This window comes from Ochlerotatus camptorhynchus, unplaced genomic scaffold (assembly GCF_037179485.1).
Source record: "Ochlerotatus camptorhynchus isolate MF236.1 unplaced genomic scaffold, CSIRO-AGI_Acam_v1.1 ptg000485l, whole genome shotgun sequence".
In the NCBI taxonomy this organism is placed as follows: Eukaryota; Metazoa; Arthropoda; class Insecta; order Diptera; family Culicidae; genus Ochlerotatus; species Ochlerotatus camptorhynchus.
Genome location: NW_027040970.1, coordinates 116936 through 141395, shown reverse-complemented (window position 1 = coordinate 141395; position 24460 = coordinate 116936). Strand labels below are relative to the sequence as shown.

The 24460-nt window shown below is 37.8% G+C and overlaps 1 protein-coding gene across 5 annotated transcripts in view; it reads left to right on the top strand.

Moving 5' to 3' along the window:
- Positions 1-24460, top strand: part of LOC135712495 (netrin-B-like) — a 212362-nt gene that overhangs the window by 141339 nt on the left and 46563 nt on the right. The gene's annotated exons all lie outside the window — the stretch shown is intronic.

Below are 24460 nucleotides of genomic sequence, written 5' to 3'. Positions count from 1 at the left end.
TCATTTGTGATTTTTCTGAAAATTACTCCTTTGTACTGCAGAATGAAGCACAATCTCATCATTGGAATGTACAACAAGCTACCAGTGGCGTCGCGTAACCTCACTTATTACCTGTTCAACAACTTTGAGAACGTTATTTAGGGTCATGTTTACATTCAATTCAGTTTCAAAAGGCATGGCGTCTTCTAGTTTCACTGATTTGTATCCATTGGAACCAATATTGTTTTGTTTGTTTACGTTTTGGGAGTTGCTGAACAGGTAGATTGAGGTTAGGGCGACGCTACTGCAAGCTGCTATCCTTCTATGCGTTATATACTTTAAAGGAAACTGGCAAGTGCTTCATTTTAGTTTCATAATTATCTCAGAAGAGTTGACAAATGCTGCAGTTGTTGTTAACCTGTTTATTTCCAAAATGAATAGTTTTTTACGTACAGATCAGAGCAAAATAATGAAGAAGATTAATTTTATGCTTCACAGTACAAAACCGTAAGAATTTTTCTAGTCTCTGCAAGTTCAAGTCTAAGTATGAAATATAAGTTGAATGGCATTTCTTTGCGACGTCCCATGGCAAAATACCATGATGATATTGGAGGTACGATAAAGCGCATGGCTACACGAGCCAGTTTAACCAGAGAACGTGAACATCCAATAAAAAATGTCAAAGAATTATATAACTGGGAAAATAATCGAAAGGAGGAAGAGTTGACGAGTTTATCATTTGGTTTTGTAAAATCAGAAGAATATAAAGCTAAGGTATAATTTACTTTGATACATTTTCAAAAAATTCAATAGCAGTTTTTTTTCAACGCATTATTTCAGATTCCAAAAAGCTTGCGTCGCTCGATTCCTTTTGCTTTTTTACACAAAATGACGCGAGTTTTTTTGCAATCTGAAATAATACGTCGATAAAAACTGCTATTGAATTTTTCGAAAATGTATCAAAGTAAATTTAACCTTGAAGCAATTGTGAAGCAAGAACAATTCAAGGAACGCAAAAATTTCACTCATTTATTCCTATATCTGAAAATAACATTAAAACAAAATTGTTTTCAAAATGTTCATATCATGATGCAAAGGTTTTTAATTTGTTTAAATAGACATATTAAGTATTAATGTAATTATATAATGTGAACTAAATAAATACCTAAGAACGCCATTTTATTTAATACATTTTTATTTATGAGATGAATGCCATAATTTGCGAATGGTATTATAAATCTCGGATACTCGATTTGACGCAACTGGGGACTCACCCATGCACACTAACACCAGTATTAAGTTGGGGAAGGTTTCCCCTATCTGATCGTGGTGTTAGTATGCGTGGACGCGCTCTCAGTTACGTCAAATCGACGATCGTACGCATTGTTTACAAAAGCAGATAAGTCTTTTTTTTAAGTAGCTCGGGCGGGGTTGTTACACTATATTGAAAAATAAAGTTTATTGTCAAAGCTAGTTATGCTACAAAACGCAATACGAGCAAAAAAAACTTTAAAAAATCTGAGGTGGTCGGTCCTGGACAATTCTGGAGGGGGTCTGTCCGCTTTGCTCGTTCCTATTGTGTAGCTACAGCACTAACGGTGACCCGAAAAGGCTGTCAAACACTTCTTATGGTTATTTTCTATTCCACCGTGGTATTCGAAACTAGCTAGCCGTATTTTTTTATAGTGTATATTTTTTCTTGAAAGGCACAACTTCTTCGAACACACCATCTCGATCAAACAAATCGTTCACGAGATGTATATTTTTCTTTTGATGCGTATCATTTTTACATAAGCTCTTTTCAAGTGTTAGTCGTGAACAAAATTAGGGTACCAAATATGTAAAATGGCATGTTGGACAACAACAAACACCTGTGTAAAATAACAAGTAATTCAAAAAAACATCGATCCGAAACGATTTGCGAATCTGTGTGGAACTTTTCAGTATAGAGTGTTGTCTGGTAGCTTGCTTCAATTATAGTTTTTCATTGAAAGAGATGGGTCGAAAATATAGTCAAATTATAAGTTTTCAAAATTACAATAATTTGAGAACAATTAGAATTATGGCAAAAGATTTAAGAGAGTGCTATAAAAAAACATCTGTACGTGATTTGGAGGTGCGCGTTAGTTAATCAACATAAAAAATAAGCCGTCACTCAATTGAATTGCAATCAACAATGATAAATAATTTTAATTATTTGTTGGATGCTTTTCATGTGGCATGCACTACATTTTTACGAGAATTGCACGGTACTTTTTCAATTCCTTCGTGTAGTTGGATTATCGAGGCGTTGGATTAACTAGGCGCGGATTAACGGTGGGATAATGTGTTTTCTTTCACAATAACCATTTTGGAATCGTTTTCTTTTTCAGTTGTATACATTAATAATGATTTACTTACCAAGATGGTAAATGTGAACGTCTCCTTCATCGTCTGATACAGTCACGTTTATCGCGAAAACCGATTTGCCGTGACGCGTTGCAAAGTCCATTTTCAAGCAAATGAGCTTATTACGGAGTAACCCGATAAGTTCATTTCTCATTATATCCGCTGCCCGACTAACGAGAGGCGGCAGAGTATTCCGTGTAATTTTTAATTTCACTGCATCCCATGTTGGTTCATTTAACAATTTAATTGCCTTCCATTCCGGATAACAAAAAGGCAAATTGTTCTCAGCAATCAACATTAGTGTTCCAAGAAGAACTCTCTTCCTTTCGGTGTCCACCAAAACTTTGGCACTTTTTGCTCGCTTAGCGGGACTCGGTTGCCCATCCCCACTTGCACTAGCACTACGTTCACTTTGCGAAAGCCCCAATCGACGAGCCACATCCGGGTGGATTGTGAGGAAATGTCGTTTGAAATTTGAGGGAATAAGCGTTGCTTGTTCATACGGACACCGTTTATCGCTATCGATTTCCACCAGACACTTGTATTTTACTTTTTTATCCGCTCCCGCCACTTCTTCCACCGCGTCACTAATTTTTTTCCACAACGATTCACGGCCTTCACGACTCATCGTGTTGAATAAACTATTCCCGTTCGCGTTGAAGAATAAACTAAACGCATCTTCGTGAGGATCAAAGCATGAGCATCGCGATGATGCGAAAAACCGTTCGCATCGTCATGAAGACTAAAGCATACGAAGCACGCTCTCCACCGCTCGCGTTGTGAACGATGAAGCGAAGAAGAGCACGCTGCACGAAGATTTGAGTGGTGCATCGGCACTCACACTCCTCTCTCATCGAGCATTCTTTACGATTTGCTTTTATGTGGGCATCCACATCATTCTAGAGTTTTGCTGAAATACCGATGCTTCGAGTACCGTCGCACACGATGAACGAATATGAGAGAAAAGATTCGAATTTCAGTAACCTTGGATGATATAATGATATGTTGTACTTGTAAGTAACAAGAAGGGGGTGAAAAGTATGTGTTTGATTCATAAAACCTGTTAATTTCGTTTTCAGGGCGTCACAATCTGCGATCTTATGATTCGTGAGCGTTCACTCAGAGTGAGCGCTCACGAGCCGTCAAATCGCTGATTGTGAGGCACTAAAAGCAAAATTGACAGATGTGATGTGTCAAACACGTACTTTCCGATCTCTTCTTGTACTTACAAATACTAATTATCATTATACCATCTCATGATTTCATAATTCTGGAAAACATTTTTTTATAGCGATTGAGTAGAAGTAACCCTGTTCGGCAGCCCTACTTTTGCTCAATAAAACAGATGAAATCATCCTCAATAAGTAAAAAAAAAACTCCATTAAATAGATCGGGTTGCTCCTTAAATGATTGATCAAAATACGTTGAAAATCTTAAAATGCTCAGTAAATATTTAAAGTATGCTCCCTAAAATAGAGAAAACTGTACATTAAGCATTTGAAAATGCTCCTTAGTATGCACCGCTTTGCACCATTTTGAAGTGTAATTGTACCATATATTATCGGAAAAGCTGCTGTAGAAAGGTAAACAAGTACCATGAAATCAGCTGAAATGTTCAATAAAAATGCACAAATGCACACAATGATTTACTTAGACCAAAATAAACATCTGCTCCAAATTTGGTCCAAATTGGATGAGGTCAATTACACTTTTGTATTTTTTTGGCGCGGAATAACCCATATCTCGAAAATATGTGAAGATTTGAGAAGTTTGTAAAATTTTAGTTGATATAATTATGTACAACTTTTCCAAAGGTATCACAAATTAATTCCGTTCACTGTTCAAATCTACAACCACAGCTTTTTGCATTTCAGTAATGAACAGTTTAATTGAGAATCGACTCACAAAGAGGCTGAGCTCTAGTATTAACTCAGAATCATTTCTTGTCTTCAGCAAAGTGGCTCAACAAGTTGGTCGAAATTCACCGGAATCATTATTGGGGATTCACCGATCCCGCTTTTGGGATTCTTCAGAATCACTCTTATATTAGTATTCTACATAATTACTCTTTGGCATCTCCAGAATCCCACTGTATTCTGAGATACTTTAAGTCACATGAGAATGAAAATAATAATTAAATGGTAGCCATGTCGAATGCACAAGACGACATTGGCCACAACTGGATATGCACCGGTGCCCCCAGGGGAGTAGCCAGTTTCTTAAATGGGCTAAAACCATCGTAAGACATCTCAAATCACATGAGAATTCGAATACAAGTTCAATGTTTGCCATATAGGTGACAAAATCACATTCGCAACACCAGGATATGTTACGGATGCCTTCGGGGAAGACAAGATCCGGCCTTGAGCCAAAACCCATCGTATAACACCACAATTGATCTCACCCGACCATGTTACAGGTGCCCCCGAGTAAGTGGTCCGATTCTGACTTGAGCCAATACATGCGATAACTCAAATATCATTTAAATTAAAAAAAAAAAAAAAACATGCTTATAACTGCCATTTCGAGTGCTCTTTGGTAACACCCGACCATGTTTCACGAGCCCTCATTAAAGTGGCCACATTCTGACCATAGTCAATATTCATCACGAGCATTCCAAATCAATATTATTATCGGCTACATTGATTGCCCAGGAGATGATGCGGGCAGTGATGCCAACATTCTAGTTTGAACTGGATTCTTTAGACACATTCAGTCCAACAGTTAAAGTTTGGAATCTTCCAATTTATATTAGAATCAAGGAATCAAAAATATCTGCAAATGACAAAATGATAGCGATCAACGAGCCGAACGATAACGCTTTGTCAGAAATGGAAGACAATAATGTTTGTTTGTTTGTTTGTTTATTAAGGACATTTTACATCTCCGCGATGCATTCATGTCCGTTCGATTTGATGTTTGGTGTATTGTGTATGGTGTGCAAGTGTTTTTGTTAGTGTAAGTGCTACAATTCAGTTGCTTCTATCTTCTTTTCTTCTTTGCTTCCAAACAATTACTTTTCTCCTTCGCTTCACTTCATACTACTCTCCTACTTCGCTTTTCTTCACGAATTTCTTCATCTTTCTACCATCTTTACCTGTGTAATTTGTTATTCTATAGTTCTTTTAATTTGTTATTCTAGTCTTCTACTTCGTGTTGCTTAATATTTCTTTCACCTGTGCAATTTGTTATTCTAAAGTTCTTGTAATTTTTTATTCTAGAGTTTTTTGTACAAATCCGTTTCATGTAGGAAATTAAGCATTCGTGTTGTTCTTTCTTCCGTGTTGTCCAGAGCTTCACGTAGACTGGTGCTGATGTCATTTTTCCTTCTCTCTTCGTCGTATTTCCTGCACTCAAGAATGATGTGCTTTACATCCAACACCGTGCCACAACATTCACACACCGGTGGGGCTTCCTTCTTCAGAAGAAACGTGTGGGTTAGTCGCGTATGGCCGATTCTCAGACGTGTAAGCATACGCTGGTCGGCTGAACTTCCTCGTTCTGTCCATCTGTGCGTGTCGAATTCCACCTCCCTCAGCTTCGATTCTGTTGTGCTAAACCACTGCCTATTCCACTGACCACGTATCGCATGTTTCACCGCTTTTATCGCATCCTCGCTTGGAATCGGTACGTCGATGGCTGGTTGTCTTCTAGCCTCATTGGCTAGTCGGTCAGCTTCAGAGTTTCCGCTGATGCCGGCGTGTCCAGGGATCCAGCAGAAACGGATGATTTTGCTTTGCACGATTCTCTCTACTTCCTGCACCCAAGGGTGCCGGGAAGTTCCAGCCTCCAAAGCCAGTAGGAAGCTTGCGGAGTCCGTAATGATATAATCTTCTTCCTTTTATTCATGACAAACAGCCTCGGCAACACAGCTTGCTCGAGCCAGTAGAAGGAATCGAAGAAATTGTTGGCAAGCTGCTTCACGAAGTAAAGCCGAAGTTGATACATGTGTATTAATGGGATTTTTTTATGTCTTTTCTCGATTCCGATCAAACTATGTCCTCAACCATGAATATTTCAACAAAACAGGTAAAAAATATGACATTTATCCTTCTACCACTCCGATCGAGCTGTGTTGCAGCGAGAGTTTGTCGTGGTAGACGTAGCAAGTGTTTTTCTTTACTTTACTTTACTTTAGAATTCGTTCAGTTTTATCCAGTTTTTCACTATTTATAGCAAAATATTTTGAAATATGATTATCAGTTCAGAACGATTAGGATTCATACACTTTAAACTTTTTTTTATTGCAATTGCAATCATGAAATATATTATCACAACTTTATTTCAAAGTCAATCTAATTGATGTTGACTTCTAACAAAACTTCGTTTCAGAACAATGGAAACATCTCAATGCTTCCCATCAGTATTAATGATGTAACTCTGTTATTTTCTATCAAGATTATTTGAAATTGTCGAGGCTTCTATGCCTTCGTAATTCTTTCTTGTGAATTTATTTAATTAAATGGAAGTAAGGGTTAAGTTGGATCTTAAGCAGAGTGTCTATTAAAGTGGTTCAAAATTTTGATTTTGCTCCACCATCCACAATCGATTCTATGTCAGGTCCGATTTAATACTGGATTGGTCCTTCAAAGTTGATATGGGAATTAGTATGGAAACAATTAAATTATTGTTCTCTTTTTTTTTAGCTAGTTTGTTAATTTTTGGAAGGCTCAATCACGTTAGCTTTACGGAGCCGATAGTTCATTGTTCTTTGTTTGTAACAAAATTCACTTAATGCTATGTCTAGTAGGAGTTGGGCCGAATACTCGCGACTTACTCGAGGTTAGAGAGGTACATTGTCGAAGGATAGGATCAGGAGAGGAGCTTGAGGGTTAGGTTTCGTTGTCTCATCAGAGCGTTGTCGCCAGTATGAATGGTAGTGCGGTTCTAGTTTCGTCTGGAGTTCGACCGGCTATGATGGGTAACCAGTGGGCGACGATGAGACTCATCGAGACGGGGGAACAAGACAAATAAAAACTAATAAAGAGAGACAAAAAACAAAGGAATTAAATTCTTATACTAGACATTTGAAGAAACAAATTATTGTTCTCAACGTCCTAACACTTCGCCATAAAGATTTACGGAAAAGCTTGCTAAGGACTGTAGCTTTGGCATCCATGGAAAAGGCTGTGAAGAAAAAACCACAATTTTCTATTGTTTTAGACTAGTTTGGCATCAATTCTGCACGTCATTTTTTGTTAAATATTGGAAAAATTAGATATTTAGCTTATCGCTGAGAGCAACCCAATTCAATTTGTTCGCAGCTACAACTTATTGAACGTCGATTGTTGATGCTGAATGGCAATTGTAAAAAGCATCTTCTAAAGGATATTAATAGTTCTAAAACCTTGAAATAGTCAAACATATCCTGTAACGATGCGCTAAAAAACTGGAAACCTCATAAGAGGAACTAAATCTCACATGAGACCAGTCCCTTATGAGTATGTGTTGGTTTGTTTTTCTGTTTTTTTTTTAAGTTTTAATGAAGGACATGACCTGTCTTGTAAGCTGTCACCGTTGTCGAAAGATTTTCTGTGACAATCGACTGCCTTTGCTTCTGACACGTGTAAAACAAGCTATCAAATCACAGTACCAAGCTAAAAGGTCATATGACAGGCTCTGTCATACGACACTGTCGCCGAAGACCGTCACGAATGTATGTATTTTAGTTTTTCTCATAATAAGAGCTGCTGATGTTGTGCTTGTTGTGAATTATGAAAATAGCAAGTAACGATATCCTAGTAATAACATTTCTGATCAGAAATGGTTTAATTTACACCAAATTGATGAATTATAACGAAATCGCACATGTCATATGATAGTAATTTGATAATTTTATATTGGCTCGAATGTTGTTCTACCATTTGTGTTGTGTTAGGTAGAGCATGAGAGTACGAATACAAACAGACTGTCGCGCACGACAACAAAGCGAATGTAGTTAAAAACGTCAACATTTTCAACCTCTGGACACAGTTTTGTTAATCTACAAATATGTTTTTACGGATTTGGAGGAACATTTTGTTTACAACTTAATTTTGATACAGTCCTTGGGCCACATTGCGCAGCTCGAAACAAAACATTTTTTGTACGAACGCTTCTTCGAAAAAGTTTTTCGCTTCGAGCTGTCCTTATTTGCACACATGTGAAATTTTATCTACTACAACTTTGCTCAAAACCACTTTTTGATTAGACTTCAAGGTAATCTGTTATCAATTAATATCGAAGCCAACTGAAACTGTTATACTTTAATGAGCAGTGCAATTAAACAGTGGACTTGAGCAAAGTTGCAGCTGAGCAGTTTGGCATTAGTGCACATAGCAAACTTTTCCGTACTTCATTACAGCTATATGCTTGAATGATGAGGAAAAAAAAGTTCACTTTTCCCATAGAAATTCCCAAATATACTTTAAAGAGCCAGTGCATTTTGGGAGTACTCTCAGGACCTGATTTTAAATCGGTTGAGTTTTGTGGAACAAAATCGACATTTTGAACCATTCGCTGAATTTTCAAGGTTTTTCATGAAAATGTCTATGTTTATATGATAGTTGTTTTCAAATTATGTTAAAACATGATATTTTTAGTACCATATTGTTTATCATGAACCCCTCTACATTTAATGAAAATAAACGTTCAAACAAAATAAATTTACTGGCCGAAGTTTCATGTAACTAAAAAATTTAAAAAGTGAATAAGTTCTCAAAGCGGAAGTAGCAACCGGTAGAAACTAACGATTTTAAATTGGCTCACTACTTGACTAGCTGGTTCCTAGTACATCTATTCGCGTACCTCATTCTAGTCAAAATTCTAGTACTAAACTATGTTTGTTTTGATTCGCTGTGAAAATTTGACAGATAAAGTGAGGGGTTCGTGGATTTTCCTATGTTTCGAGGGGTGCATCGATTAGCTTGGGACCGAAGAGAGTACCAGAGCTGAGCCAAAAAGTTGAGCACGTTTCATCGGGACCTTCTTGTCTTAGAGTTACCTCTATGGTATTAGTGCCCTTATTACATTGCGACTATCAAGCTCAAAGTTTACGACGACAGCTTATTTCTGGACTAAAGGCTCACTTGCTATAAAAAAATGTTTTCTGGAATTATGAAATCATGAGACGATATGGTGATAATAAGTACCTGTAAACAGTGATGGAAATGTTCGCGAAAGCTCACTATGACTCGCGAACTTTTCCCTTGGTGAACTTCGTGAAATATCGCGAACTTTTCCAACACTGCCTGTAAGTTACAAGAAAACGACGTGAAGTATGTGTTTGACATATAAAATCTGTCAATATTGCTTTCAGTGCGTCACAATCAGGAATTTTACGACCCTGAGTGAACGCTCACGAATCATAAGATCGCTTATTGTGACGCTCTGAAAGCGAAATCGACAGGATTTATGAGTCAAACACATACATTACACCCTCTTCTCATTACGTACAAGTGTAAATATCTTTATATCATCTAATGATTGCATAATTCCGAAAAATATGTTTTTAACGCAAGTGAGTGGAAGCAACCCTGCTCTCTGGATAATTCATGCAAGTCCTCTGAACTACTTAGGAGCTGTTCGTAAACCACGTTTAAATCTTAGGAGGGAGGTGCTGGCAAGGGGGAGTGGGGTCTAATGCCCCTTAAAAACTGTCATCGTAGTTCATTATCAGCCCCATAAGAGCCACATAAACTGTCGTAAAAGATCTCGTGGACAGGATCTGAAACCCTATGGATCAAATTTCAGCCCTCATGAGTCGCTTGAACAGTACACCATATTTGAAATGTATAGCCCTAACTGGAACACTTGCAACCGCTTCAGATTTTCTCACGTTCATGTTCATGACATACAAAATGCAGGAACAAAAACCATCTTCGACTCTGATTGATAGGCACCGATGGTAACCATCGATTCCATTAACGCAGAACCGGTTCATGACCAATTTGGAGAAATTATTTCTCAAAGGTCGTTTCCACTACCCATATCGACATTTATGATCATAACTGAACAACGCTGATGCTCGTGTTACTCCCGTTGTACGAATTCGAAAAAAATATTAAGCGATAAATTATTGACTGACATATTGCTTTCAGCCTATTTTGCGACACGTCACTTTCGTCATCGGATTTGAAGTCGTTGTTGTGCGGCGGCTATTAGAGAGATCATTATTATACCTACCTGTTATCATCAGGCTGCCGGGGAGTGCCATTTCTGATCGTCGATGGCAGGCCAAAGTGTAGCTACTCAGCACAGCTGTCATAAGTCGAATACCTACTGACGTTGCTCCCGTAAGCGTTTGGCTAATTTGTGTTTCAGCGAGTCGAAACAACTGAACGATCGTGGATTTTATGATATATTTGGTAGCACAGAGGGATTGCGCAGTTTGCTTTCGGTGGAAGCAGAAAATAAAATCAAAAACTGGTTTCCTGGTAGATTTATCGACTTTGGACAGAGACAACTCTATAACGCAGGGGAAGTTATGGTTCGAAAAGCCTTTAAGCCTTTCGGTTGATTTATTACACCTGCTTGTGCCAATTATTCTTAGCTCCCGTAATTTATTAGCTCCCTTGAACAATCAAAAGGAATGTGACTTCTCACGAAAAAAAAAAATCAAGAACAATCGACACAGCTGCAAAGATCCTTAAAAAATAAGGCTATGAATCACATTCGATGAGATATTTTGGCAAATAAGTATGGTGCGACTCGTAAAATCAGTATGCAAATGTGAAATAAATATTATTGAAATGTCCAATAAAAATTTGCCATCAAAAATCGTAAAAACGAACATAAAAGCCGATCAAGATAAAGGCCGTCATTTGCCTCACGTGTTATATTTCAGTTTCAAGTGGACTGGACATTATCAGTCTCGAACGATATACCCCTGCTCTAGATGATGTTCCAGTTCCAATTAAAATATCCATCTAAAAGATAATAAAAGTATCAAATTTCAACGCCAGGACAAGCGCTGATCCCTCGGTATCGATTCATCTAGGTGGAGAAATGTTTATTGGATGGCGTCAGTCAGTGATCCATCAAATTTGCGTCTATTATACTGGCAGGGGCAATTGTATCGCTGACTAACGTGATGCGCTTGCCGTCCGTTCGCTGAGATTTATGAGCAAAATCACCACGATAGGGCTTTTGACTGCCACGGTCAGTCCCTTTACGAGTTTATTGTGGTTTTAGTGGGCTGAAAAGTGACAAGTTTTTAAATTAGCTTGGCTCTGTATATACATATAAATGAATATCTCGATCTAGATGGTATGAAATTGGAATAGCTATCTCAAATCGTTTCAGTTTTGAATTGGTAGCTGTCAGAAAAAGCAATAAAATTTAGGAATTTTCGGCATGAACTATCCGTTGCGTCGTCGTCTTAATAGACGATAGATTGACATAGAAATACAGTCAACTATCCATTTCTCGATGGCTCTGAAGGGTGTTTTCGATAAGAATGGCATACACATAAAGAACTGTAACTTTTTAAACTATTATACTATTTTATGTCTTCAAAGTATCAGTGAAGATTGATTAGTTTATAACGTATACATGTAATTTTTAGGAAGGCCTGAGGTTCTTTTATCTCGATAATAGTCATGAGAACAACATGCTGCCTAAAAATTAATTGAACAGTCTACAAATCGAAATCAGCGGTTATGCAAGGGAATTATTTCGTCATTGTTGCTTTTGACCCATGGGACCAAACCAATTTAATTGCGAATTATTGCCGTTTCAGGGAAATAATTCGAGGCAACTGACATCCTGGAATTCTATTACAGCTTATTATTTGACGTCAAATGATAATTTTTCTCTGAATTGGCAATATTATATTTTTGGTCAAACACTTCGGCTCATTTTGACATAAAAAATATAAATAATGATAAATAATAAACAAATGAATAATCAATCAAAAACAGATTTTGCTATAACACCTTGAAGCTTCATAATCTATTAATAAATTCAACAAGATTTTCAGTATATACACGGAACCGAAAAATTACCCAAAATTAAGTTCTTTTCACTCATCTCCCATGTTCCGTTAAATAAGCTAATTTTCAGTAAACCGCTTATAGTAGTTTGCATTTGGCTACGGCAAAAATGATTACTTACTCGTGTGTATTTTCTACCCAAAATTAAGTTAAATTGACTCAAATTTGAGAATATCTGATATACTCACTAACTTGAACTCGTGAGAGCTTATTTTCTCACAAATTTGATTTTATTGGCTTTCTGGGACTGAATATACACGCAAAGCGAATTATTCCCACTTCTCTCAAATTCTATATGGATTTTTAATACTTCCTACCAGCGTGTTCTGGAAAATGGTCGAACGATGATTAATCTCACCAATACATTCGGGCCTACAATTCCACACCTTATATAGAGACCAGGTTGAGCCTTGATAGCTAGCTGCTTGCGGGAACTGATGACCTTGGCAAATGTCCAAATAATACTCTTAACAAATTTATGGTGGTCCTGAAAAGGACCATTTTGTAGTGATGGTTGAGTAATGCTGAGCTGAGCACGACGAGCTACTGATTCCGATCCTAGCCTAGCGGTGGGACTTCTTCCTCCTTCTCTATGGTTGCTCATATGAGCTCTGCAGCTCGCTGCTTGCAGGCAGCCTTTCGTTGTTGTTATTGTTGTTGTTGAAAGCACTCCTGCTGCTGCTGCTGGACTGGACACCACCACCGAATCGAATTCGATTTTAAGTCTGTGTTAGGGAATGCGCTGTTTTCAGACATTCGGTGATAATTTTTATCACCATTGCAACAGTTCGACATTTGGTATTTTTCAATAGTGACCTATTGAAAATTAACTAAGTGTTCATTTTAGCAGATTGATAAATTTCCAATCGTTTGGCTTGTTTAGAATTAAAATCTATCTGTTATTGGTCGAAACCTGACCTCTTTTCGTAATACTGTGCATTTTGGTTTTTTGAAATTGCGTGGATTCTACAGATCCTATCTAGCCCTGATGTATGTGTTGGTAGAGGGAAAAATGTAAACTTTGCGGGAGACGATGTCTTAACACTCGAAAGCAATTTTGTGAAATATGAAGTAAAACAAATCCTAGCTAGTTCTGCATGATGATTTTGTTTGATTTTATTTATTTGTAAAGTCGCCGGGAAATACCCTCTGGCGGTTTGTTTTTTATGATAACTCCTTACATGAAAACAGGCAAAAACTCACAAACAGGCTGCTTTTTCATGGTATGCAGTGTGATAATTCAACAATTAATAAATTATCTCAACAATTAGTGGCAAACCATTCATAAATTTTGGTAACATACACAAAATTCTATAATCCACATTAAATTTCATATGTAAGCGCCGATTGAAACAATCTTTTCGACGTCACTACTAGGGTGATTGCTTAAACGAAAGAAACGAATCGTGTGGAATGAAAGCCGAGGAAAAACAAATTGCACCAATATATTTAGGCCTACAATTCCACACCTTCTATAGACAGGTTGCGCCTTGATAGCTAGCTGCTTGCGGGAACTGATGACCTTGACCAATGTCCAAATAATACTCTTTAACAAATTTTTGGTGGCCGTGAAAAGGACCGTTTTGTAGTGATGGTTGAGTAATTCTGAGCTGGGTGTTCAACATGGATGAGGCTGTCGAGCTGTATGTCGTTTGGAGTGAGGGTGACACGCTTGGCATAGATGACCGACCCGCAGCGACTCACGAAGAGCGACTGATTCCGATCCAAAGCATAGCGGTGCAGCTTCTTCCTCCTTTGATGATTGCTTATGTGGCATCTGCAGCTCGCTGCTTGCAGGCAGCCTTTCGTTGTTACTGGAGAACAATTTTCAATGCCACACGCCGAAAGCACTGCTACTGCTGCTACTGCTGCTACTAATTTCGACGACCGAACACCACCACACAGTGGTGTGGTCGTTGGAAGCGTGTGGTTCTGAGTATGGCGATGAGTGTGCAAAATATTACGCAATTCCATCCTCCCTATTCGTACGCGCCCGAGGATCGGAGGCGAATGCCACTTCGACTTGTTTCGTCTACTTACTACTCTCTGACGACTGTGCTGGGAAAGCAGCATATGCATGTAGGTAATTGGTGGATTTGTTAGTTAATTCGACGCTTTTGGACAATGCAGGACATTTACCAGTTTTTCAATAGTTTTTTGTTGAAAATCAACATTTGGAAGCATTGTTATCGATGCGTAGCCATATTTCTGATCGATTGGTGATAAAATTATTGAAATTGGACCAGGGGCAGCTGAGTTGTTAACGTTCAAAATCTTTCTTAATTTGTTACATGTTCCATTTTTGGTTTTCACAAAGTGTATAGAAATCAACGACGTAGTCCTACGTAAAAAAAAATTAAAGTGGTATGGGATAGTTGCCAACAGCCTCTAGGGAATCTCTAAATCTGTGTGGATTAGCAAGTGCTAGTGCCCTAGCCAACTAGCACATGCTGGTAGACGCTGATGCCCTGCTTACATTATGCTGGCTGGCTACGCACAGTGTTAGTACATTATCCGCATATATGTGAACCGCTGACTTGGTCCTGCTTGCTGCATGACCAAGTGCCACGCCGTCCGAAGCGGTAATAAGCAGAGGCAGGAAAGCAGCGCTGTTTTATATCTTTTCAGGTTCAAGCATAATGATGTGCAACCAAGTGGTACTCGTTTATGATGACTGGGATTGGGGAAAACGTTTATTTCATGAAACAGGAATAAAATTATAATTTGCGCTTTTTTCAAAAGTTTTTTTAATCAAAATTTGAAAAGTAGTCATTTTAGCATATTTGGTAAGTAAAATCCTATCGATTGGCGTATTTGAATTTAAATTTCGACTATAAATCACAAAGTTCAAAACCTAACACTATTTCATTACACATATTTTTTGATTTGCACCCCAGACGAAGACGTAGTTCTACGTTAAAAAAAAACACATGAATGATTCTTATGGAATTCTGACGTTTTTTGCCTCATTGTACACTGAGGAAAATGGACGTAAGAATTCCATAAGATCCACTCATGAATTTTAGCCACAAGGATTCAATATATTTTTCATTGATTGTAAATTATTTTTGGTTTCGAGAGTTCTCACGTTTCTCGTCGTTCTACTTTTTTGTTATTTACGTTCTTGTAAGCCAGGTTAGACTACCTGTGAAATCAGTCTCTACACTCACTTGTCTCGATCGGAGGGGATTTTTTAATAAGTACCAGTAGCATCAACTATTCTTTTGTCATGATTGACATCTTCTTGTGGAGAATCTCGATCCATCATACCGTTTGAGTCTTCTGTTTCGTTCTAAATTAAATTTTTTGGTTCTGATTGAACAAATCCGCCCTGAGGTTGGGTTTCTAGCCGGGCAATCGAAACTCGACGGACGGTCCTCCCTGGAGGTGGGACATAAACATGGACCCGGATGACTATGAGACCGTCCTCTGGAAGATCCGCAACGTCCGTAAAAGTGGCCAATCTTAGAAACTGATCCTAGAGTTTTATTTTTCGAACATATTCGGAACTGTGATATTAGAAGGAATTGGTGGTCGTGACATATATATGGACCTGAATGGCCATGGCAGATCTGAAATATAGTGCTCCACAGATTTTCGAAATCACATAGGGTAGGGAACAAGTTTGAATCAGCTCAAGCACTCACTGGAATATTTAACTGAACTATGTGTAATTGGAACTGCAAACATCTGGATATCAATCTATCGGGTTGCCTTTTATCTATCAGAACTTACCTTCTGCACAGAAAATCAGCCTCGCAAACTTTCGGATTAATTGTATAAAGTACTCAGTTGAACTGCCAAGTACCACACACCACGACCACTGCTACCCACAAGGACAACGAACCAAACATTCAAATATACCACGACCAGAAAAGACAATCGACCAACGCAACGAAACCGACATCCCCAAGGTAAACGACCCGGGAATATCAACGAATACCAAACGGCATAAACAGCAAATACAGCTTACGGCACTGCCTTCTGGAGGGCCACCAATCCTTAGAGGAGGCCTTTTTGGACTCCCCAAATCACACAGGAAGTCCCTTTCGGGCTCACCAAACCCCCTTTCCTCAAAAACTGTGTAATTTAAAAAAAAAACTCTGGATCTTGAGGGGTCCCTTTCGGGGGCTCCTAGAGATGAACAAGCCTATGGCTGAAAGTCTCTTGAATAAAGAAAACCATCCAATCCATCTCAAAACAAAATTATGAAAATTTTACAACTGACAGAAATAAACTTCTCTGAACGGGTTAAACGAATGGAAAATAGCAGGATAGGCGAATTTCTTCAACACATCATGACAATTTTTAATCTTCAAATTATAGTGACCATTATGTGATAAATCATGTCACATACATTGAAAAATCAGTGTGATAGACAGAGTTTTCATCCCCATCATGAAACTTTATAATAATGTGCAAAACGTTGATGTTTTAGACCCTTTTTCCTTCAACTGATTAAAACAGTCACTGCCTAGTTAAGCCGTCCCCTAGTGGAGATCGTTTTAAAACTAGTATAAACCAGTTAGTTAGTTTAGAGATTTTCAGTATGTGCAGCGTAGCTGAAGGCGTTGAAAATGATAATATAAATAAAAAAAGGAAATAACGTGAAAAATAAAGCTGTTTGAATTCCTGAGAAGCTTCATTGACGTAATTCAATATATTACATTCTTAAAAATTTGCTTGATAAGATAAAGATGATGAAAATGATGATGATGATTATGCTCCCACCTTTTATCCTTAAATTGTTTGAGCTGGACGATTTATCTTTAAGATAATTAAATAAATCATCTTTTTCGGGACATACAACCGCTACGACCAGTAATTGTAGTATATGCCATGTCGTGTTACTCACTCACTATTAACAATTGATGTAGTATTTGGTTTTTAAACAGTTGTCATTCTTGCCTTCATTGTAAGGAATCGATTCTAATTGAAAGGTCCCGCTATTTATACTATTCGAAGAGAGAGAGCACCCTTCAGAGGCGTCAGTCAACATTGGATTCCTTAACAACACAATTAAGATAATGCAAAATCACTCGAAACGGTTGTCAAAGAAAAAAAATCTGTCAAACAAAAAATCTCAGCGATCAGCAGCAAACAATTGGTTCAAAAAGTTTTTTTTTAAGAAGATGGGCCATATATTTCAAACCAACCAATTAACGAGGAGACAAATCTGAGTAATTCCACATTCACTAAGTCGGCTAACTAGGGCATTGGTCAGCAGTTAACTTTCAAACTGTACCTCTTGTATGACCAACCCACAACTTTTGCACGTGATACCACGTACATCGTACTTTGTAATAGTCCATATGTCAACAGAATGGCTCCACCACGCGGACAAGCCTATAAATTTCTTTCTCCAATCGCCCAAATGACAAATAACAACCGGAAGACAAATAAGTCAGCATGTCTGGTGCACCTACTAACCGGAGCAGAGACAACTAACCAACACGAACGGACGACAACATTCGTGGGTTAGATGTAGAAATCCATGAATATATTTCGCGATGCTTTGATTCATGCTGCGCTGGTGCATTTCAACAAGGTTCACGAGATTTTCTGATTGGGAAAGTTTGTTTTTGTTTCTCAACGTCCAACCAGTAAACAGCAGTAGATAAAGCTTATAATAAGATAGTCACGATTTGCGTACATCGATCGCGATCGAGATCAACCCAGTCTGTCCTAGAAAAGGTAAATTTACAGAAGGTATGATTTTTCAGGCAGTGCAAACCGGTCCAGTAATGAGAAGATGCTCAGGTGAAAGTGGATCGCCGTTATGCAACACTCATTTCAATTTCAGTGCCCTGTATTTCCGCCAAAAAGCAATGATATTTAACGTAAATAATTTAATCCCCGTCAAGCGAACGGAACTGACCGCACTAATTTGCAGAAAGTTGTAATTACGCTCATTAATAATTATATTTCGATTAGCACCAAAGGCTCAACCCGGCTTCCAACTTGGCCTTGGGGGGTAAGCAGAGTACCAACCCCTTCCTGAATTCGAATATTGTCGCCCGGTATGCGTACATTCACACACACGCTAGCCATTTTCTGCACGGTCATTATTAATAATTACATTACGCCGCTTTTGCCATGTGGATACAAAATCATCATTACTGCCCCACTGTGGTTACACGCAAAATTGATTTCAGAGTTTTTTTTTCTCGGTTGTCATGCATTTTGTAAACTTTCATTTGTTTGAAATTTCAACCATCCTTGTAAACATAACACATAGGTTTAAAATATAACCTAGAAATTTTAAAAGTGGACATCCAGAGCTTCTGAGAGCCATCGCGGAAATTCAATGAAAAGGAAGACTTACCTACCGGTGCTGTTGAACACATGAAGGTGACATGATGAGGACGACTTGATTACCGGGTATGAGTGCGTCGGGGCAAGGTAAGAGCTTGGAGCCATGGAAGCGGGAGGAGAAAATGAGCATGTAATCAAATTTGCAGAAAATTATCAACGCATGTTTATCTGTAGGTGGTAGCAAAAGCAACTGCTGTGCTTTGTAGCCACCGGGGACAGAAAACTTGCAGCTGTAGCAATTTGTAGTGGGCTGGGTGTTTCACGTAATGCAGTGTAATTTTGCATGGAAATGTCAGTTAAGTTGGCAAATACGTGTTCAAGACTTTATTTGAAAGCAAATGAATGGAAATGTTCGCATGTAGTATTCTTACTATCTTTGCTATATAGAATTTTAGCTGCCGGCTGGTGCATCTATTTTATATCTTCTCTGGTACATCTATATCTGTGATATCTTCATTATCATTTCAAAAGGGCGAAACTGGTTCTGTTAACAACGGTTTCTCGCGAACAAAAGCTTTAATATGCAAATGGGGTTGTTAAGCGTCGAGAAATATAGGGATTTTTATACATCATCTGATAGAACTTCGTTTTCTGAGCACAACGATATTTTTATCAATCCCGTAGACATTCATCTCTATTTTTAAATCAAGATTTAAATTTTTGATTGTTGACACTAACTCTATTTGTTGACAGCTCGGTCCCATACAAAGTCCCATGAAGGGGCGCTAAGATGGTGATTTTTGCTAATGTAATCGTACTTATTTAAAATAGTTCCAGTGTACCAAAATTGATGAAAATTTGGGTTTGGATTCCATTTTTAATGCAGATTACGAATACGCATTTACCTGAATACCCCTAAACAACCCAATTAACTATACCATCATGAAGAGGAATGCTTCGTCTACCAGCTCTTGTGATTAGTTTGCAGGAGTAGATTTTATTTGTGAGAAATTGGCGGTTAAAATAATTGTTTACAAAAGCATTTTAACCTTAATGAAATGTTGGCATCGACATTAATTTTTTGATTTAGGGTTACGAGATGCAATGTCAGCCTAGCCCCTCACTTCAGCTTATCAAGCAAATAACTCATTCATTCAACAATAATATAAAATAGTAATGAAAACCTAATACCACATATACTGTGAAATTGTAATTCGTAAATTAATTCCCTTTTTTTGGGACAAATTTAGAACATTCATTACTCTTTTTCAAAGAAAAAGTTTAGCAAAGTTTTCGTATTTTTTGATTTTTAGGCGCCATGATTTTGCCGTATTATTGCACTAACGAAAATCTACACTGCGGTGGTCAACAAAAAACCTGATAATATCATGAATTGAAAGGATTTACCTTTTTTTTTTGTTTATTAATTTATTTGATAAGGCACAATCGAAATAACTTTACAGAGCCGAGAATTCTTATTCACTATACAAAACACCGTAAAAGTATAGTCGAAAGGTACAACACAATAAACATTTTATCTTCCGCTATCCAATAACCCTCCTCCACCAGAACGGGAGCCGCTTCCAGTTGTTTAATTGTATGGCAGATTCGCCAACGGGGGTCAGAGCGCTTCCATTGCAGCAATGGACGCAAAACGTGGTCAGCACTCACTCATTCACGAAACGGTTGCTTTCCAAAGTCGACGAAGCATCGACTGAAAGAACTGCTGATGGAGAACAATGAGGAGGACCACAAAATGGTTGCTGCCGAGTAAACAGACGATCGCGTGACACGTATTGAGAGTGGTCTGCTTCTGTCCACAGCCGAGTGACGTTACTGACGTTTACTACCACTCGAACTTTGAAATAAAACATTATTTTGAAAGTTTTTCTTCTAAAAACACGAGAAAAGTAGCCAAAATTTGCACATTTCATAAAAAAAATAGAAATTAGTTGGTCCAGTTTTGTGGAATCGCTGGTAGAAAGTCACGCCAAAACTGCTTGACCAAGTGGTCAATTCAGGGTAGCCCTACTTTTGACATATATGAGTAGGTCTCGAGATCTTACTAAAATTTGGGTTGTTTAGAAATAACGTGCAGTCAATTCTGCTGTCAAAACAAACATCATGGCAAATGAAACAGACTTATTTTTGAAAACAGTTCACTCAAATTTACAAAAGCGTAGGTCACTCGTAAAATAAATGAATTTTTTTATCAAATATGAGTAAATTTCACTCATATTTAAGTGAAATTTTATCGTCTATGAGTGACATTTACACATTTACACATTCGAGTGACCTAAGTTTTTGCAAATTTGAGTGAACGGGATTTAAATATTTGTTAGATTTATATACCGTGTAGGCCCATCGAAAAACTAACAAGCCGAACAATGCATTAGGTCCTAAGTAACATTGATCGATTCTCTTCGTCGATTTTCTTTATCGTCTTGGCTACAAAACCGTTTCTTGCCGTGTATTAGATGCTAGACAATAGCTTCTTTTATCGACTATGTATTGAAAATAGCTGGAAGTGTCTATACATGGCCATGAGGATGCAAAGAGAGAATCTACAAGAGAATCTTGTCTTAGGAGCTAATGCATGTTCGGCTTGCTTTTACTTAACGTTATATGTGTGCAACCTGGTCTATACAAGGTGTGAAATTGATGGCCTGTGCGTATTGGTGCAGTTCGTTTTTCACTCGGCTTTCAGTCGGTTTCGCACGATTTGTTTCTTCCGTACGCTCAAACACGCTCGTAGTTACGTCATAACGTTTGTTTCAATCAGCGTTTGCATTGGAAATTGAATATGAATAATAGAATTTCTGTATGAAGCCACCATATATGATTTTTTTTCCACTGAATTTTGAGATAATGTATTGATTATTTTATTAGCACACTGTATACCGGGAAAAAGCAGCCTCCTGGTCAGTTTTTGCCCGTTTTCAAGTAAGTAGCTACTATAAAAATACAAAACGGCTGCTGATATTTCCCGGATACTTTACAAAAGCATACAAACAAGAGCAATCATCATGCAAACATATCTAGAATTTGCTGTACTTCATATTTCACAAATTTGCTTTCGACTGCTATGACGTCGTGGTCATCCTCTCCAGCAATGTTTACCTTTTTCCCTCTACCAACACATACGTGAGGGCTAGATCTCCACACCTTGTATAGACCAGGTTGATATGTGTGGTCATGAGATGATCTATTTGTCTTTTATTTTTATTCTTAACGTATAGTGATTCTGGATCAGGCGGAAAGAAATACTGTCTCTTTTTTCCTCCTCAGTTCTTACGCGAGAAGTGAAAGTGACTGCATCATTGTGGTTACGTATGAATGATAAGACGTCATTTTGATCAAATATATCGTTTACAAGTTATGCTTTTTGAAAAAGTATATCTAATTTTTATAAAAGTCCTTACAAAGACTTACTGCATTTTTTTCAAAAAAAAAAATTCAGCTTGGGTAGCAACCAATGGGGCAATGGCTTTAATGTTGGCCTATAGATTTAAGATTGGGCTCATCGCTAAAAATCTACTGTTTATCAATTTTATCTAGATGAACGCGTCATTGGGACGATACTAATGGATATTTTTGGTCACTATTGAAAATTTAGTCGATTGCTAAATTTATGTATGGGCCCAAATAAGGGGCATTTGTGCTGACATTACGTCCATTTTCTCTACATTTCAAAAGTTACATTCATATCTGAAAGGGTCGGTACAAAAGTGACTTTAGTTTTTGTCGTTTGGGCTACAAATGCTCTATATAAGAGAGGGTTCAGTATAATAGAAGAGTGGATTCCAAACAAACAGTCTTGGCAACGTACACCTGGGTGGTTTCTAGCAACACTCGAAGGCGAACCAGCCTCAGGCGAAAGCCTCCCTAATAAAGAAAACTTAACTTAACTTCTAGCAACACTGCGATTGCAATCAAGATAGGCATGCTCGATTGGCTCTGGCTTTGACAGTTCGTTTGACTCAAAACCTAAGAGGAAGAGGTGACAATTGGCTTATCCCTCTTTTATTTCTATCTCTATCTCTATCTTTATCTATCTCTATCTCTATCTTACGCACATGAAATCGGCCAATCAGGAGCTGGTTCACGTTTTACAGAAAAGTGGTTCGTTTTCACCCCCGTATTGTCACCTCTTCTCTTAGCTCAAAACCAACCAGTCCGCTCATCTCTTCTACTATACGGTAACCGCAAAATACCCAATAATGACTACAATGTAAGCATTTTCGAAGGAAACTGGGACTACCCATTAAATGAGTAAAATTTTACCCATTTATGAGTAAGTAGAACTACAAAAACAAGTAGTAAGTATTCATTTTTGAATAACAAATACTCATAAATGGGTAATATTTTTACTCATTTAATGGGTAGTCCCAGTCCGATGTGCGGTATAAGAGGTGAGGAGAAAGGAAACTAGTGGACTCTTTCGTTCTCGCGTCTTCTTATGCAGCAACAGACGTGACGTCACGTCTGCTGTTGCATAAGAACACCGTCAGAATGAAAGAGTCCACTAGTTTCCTTTCTCCTCACCTCTTATACCGCACATCGGTCCCAGTCTCCCTCGAAAATACTTACTTTGTAGTCATTATTGGGTATTATGCGGTTACAGTGTAGACCCTCTCTACTCTATAAACCCCTGTAGGTATACGCAGTGCATTAGGTCTAAAGTAATAAAATAATAACTTTTTGCGAAAATCGAATCGATCTTCTACAAAAAATCGCATATTCGGGATTTTTTTCCTGGACAAACCCGGAAAAACATGAGACCAATTTACTCATCGCTGAGTTCCTGCACTTTATTTGATTTATGAGTAAACTAATCTAAAATTTGCGTCATTCTCATTCGCCGCGTACGCAGAAAAAAATAAATTTTAATATTACATCCAAGAGGATGCACTTCAATCATGTAATGTAATTTTTATGGCCTCAAAAATAAACAAATGCAGTCAAAGCATATCAGTTCATGCACTGTACTAATGATAATTTTGTCCTTTGCAAGTAATATTACATCATATTTTTGACACGATTTATGGGATATCAGAATAATTTTTTTGCTGTGTAAGTTTGGTTCAAATTGAGCAATTTTGACACGCAACTGAATAGTTTCGTTTCGTTTCCAATACATTTCAAGCTGAACAATGCATTAGGTCTTTAGTATCATCAACAGATTCTCTTCCTTGACTTTCTCTTTGCATCATCACGGCCATGTAAGGACATTCCCAGCTATTTTCAGAACACAGTTCGACGAAAGAAACTATTATCTAGTCTCTAATACGACAATCGGTTCGGTACCCAAGTTATTAACGAAAGAAAAGGGTGATGAAGAGAATCGATCGTGACTTAGCTACTTTGTTCGGGTTGATTTTTCCATACTAGCTATTAAGTTCTCCTGCAAATCCAGATCGTAACCAAATGCGTTCAAATTTGGCACAAATGATAGGGACTCAAAACAAACTTAATCCAACCTATTGTAAACCTTTTGTTTGTTTTGAAACCACATCAGCCGTTACTAAATCATGAATGTTCGTGCAAATTCATCAGCGAATATGAACTTTATCTACAAAATCTCTTGGTAGATTTGGTCAATGTCCAAATTAATGTGATTTTCTGAGCAGACCACGTCGGATTTTCGGCGTGAGTGTTTAATATCAATTTATTTCTGTCATCTTCTATCCGGGACAACTTCTTCTAAATTCCACGAATTGTGACGCAACTTTCAGCACTGAAAGAGGAGCACTTTTAAAATATACTACTGTCAAAACATTCCACAATCGAGTATCACTAAACTGTGCTTCAAGATTATAACTGGACCACTCTTTAAGATATCTTTCAATTATCAACTGCAAAAATGC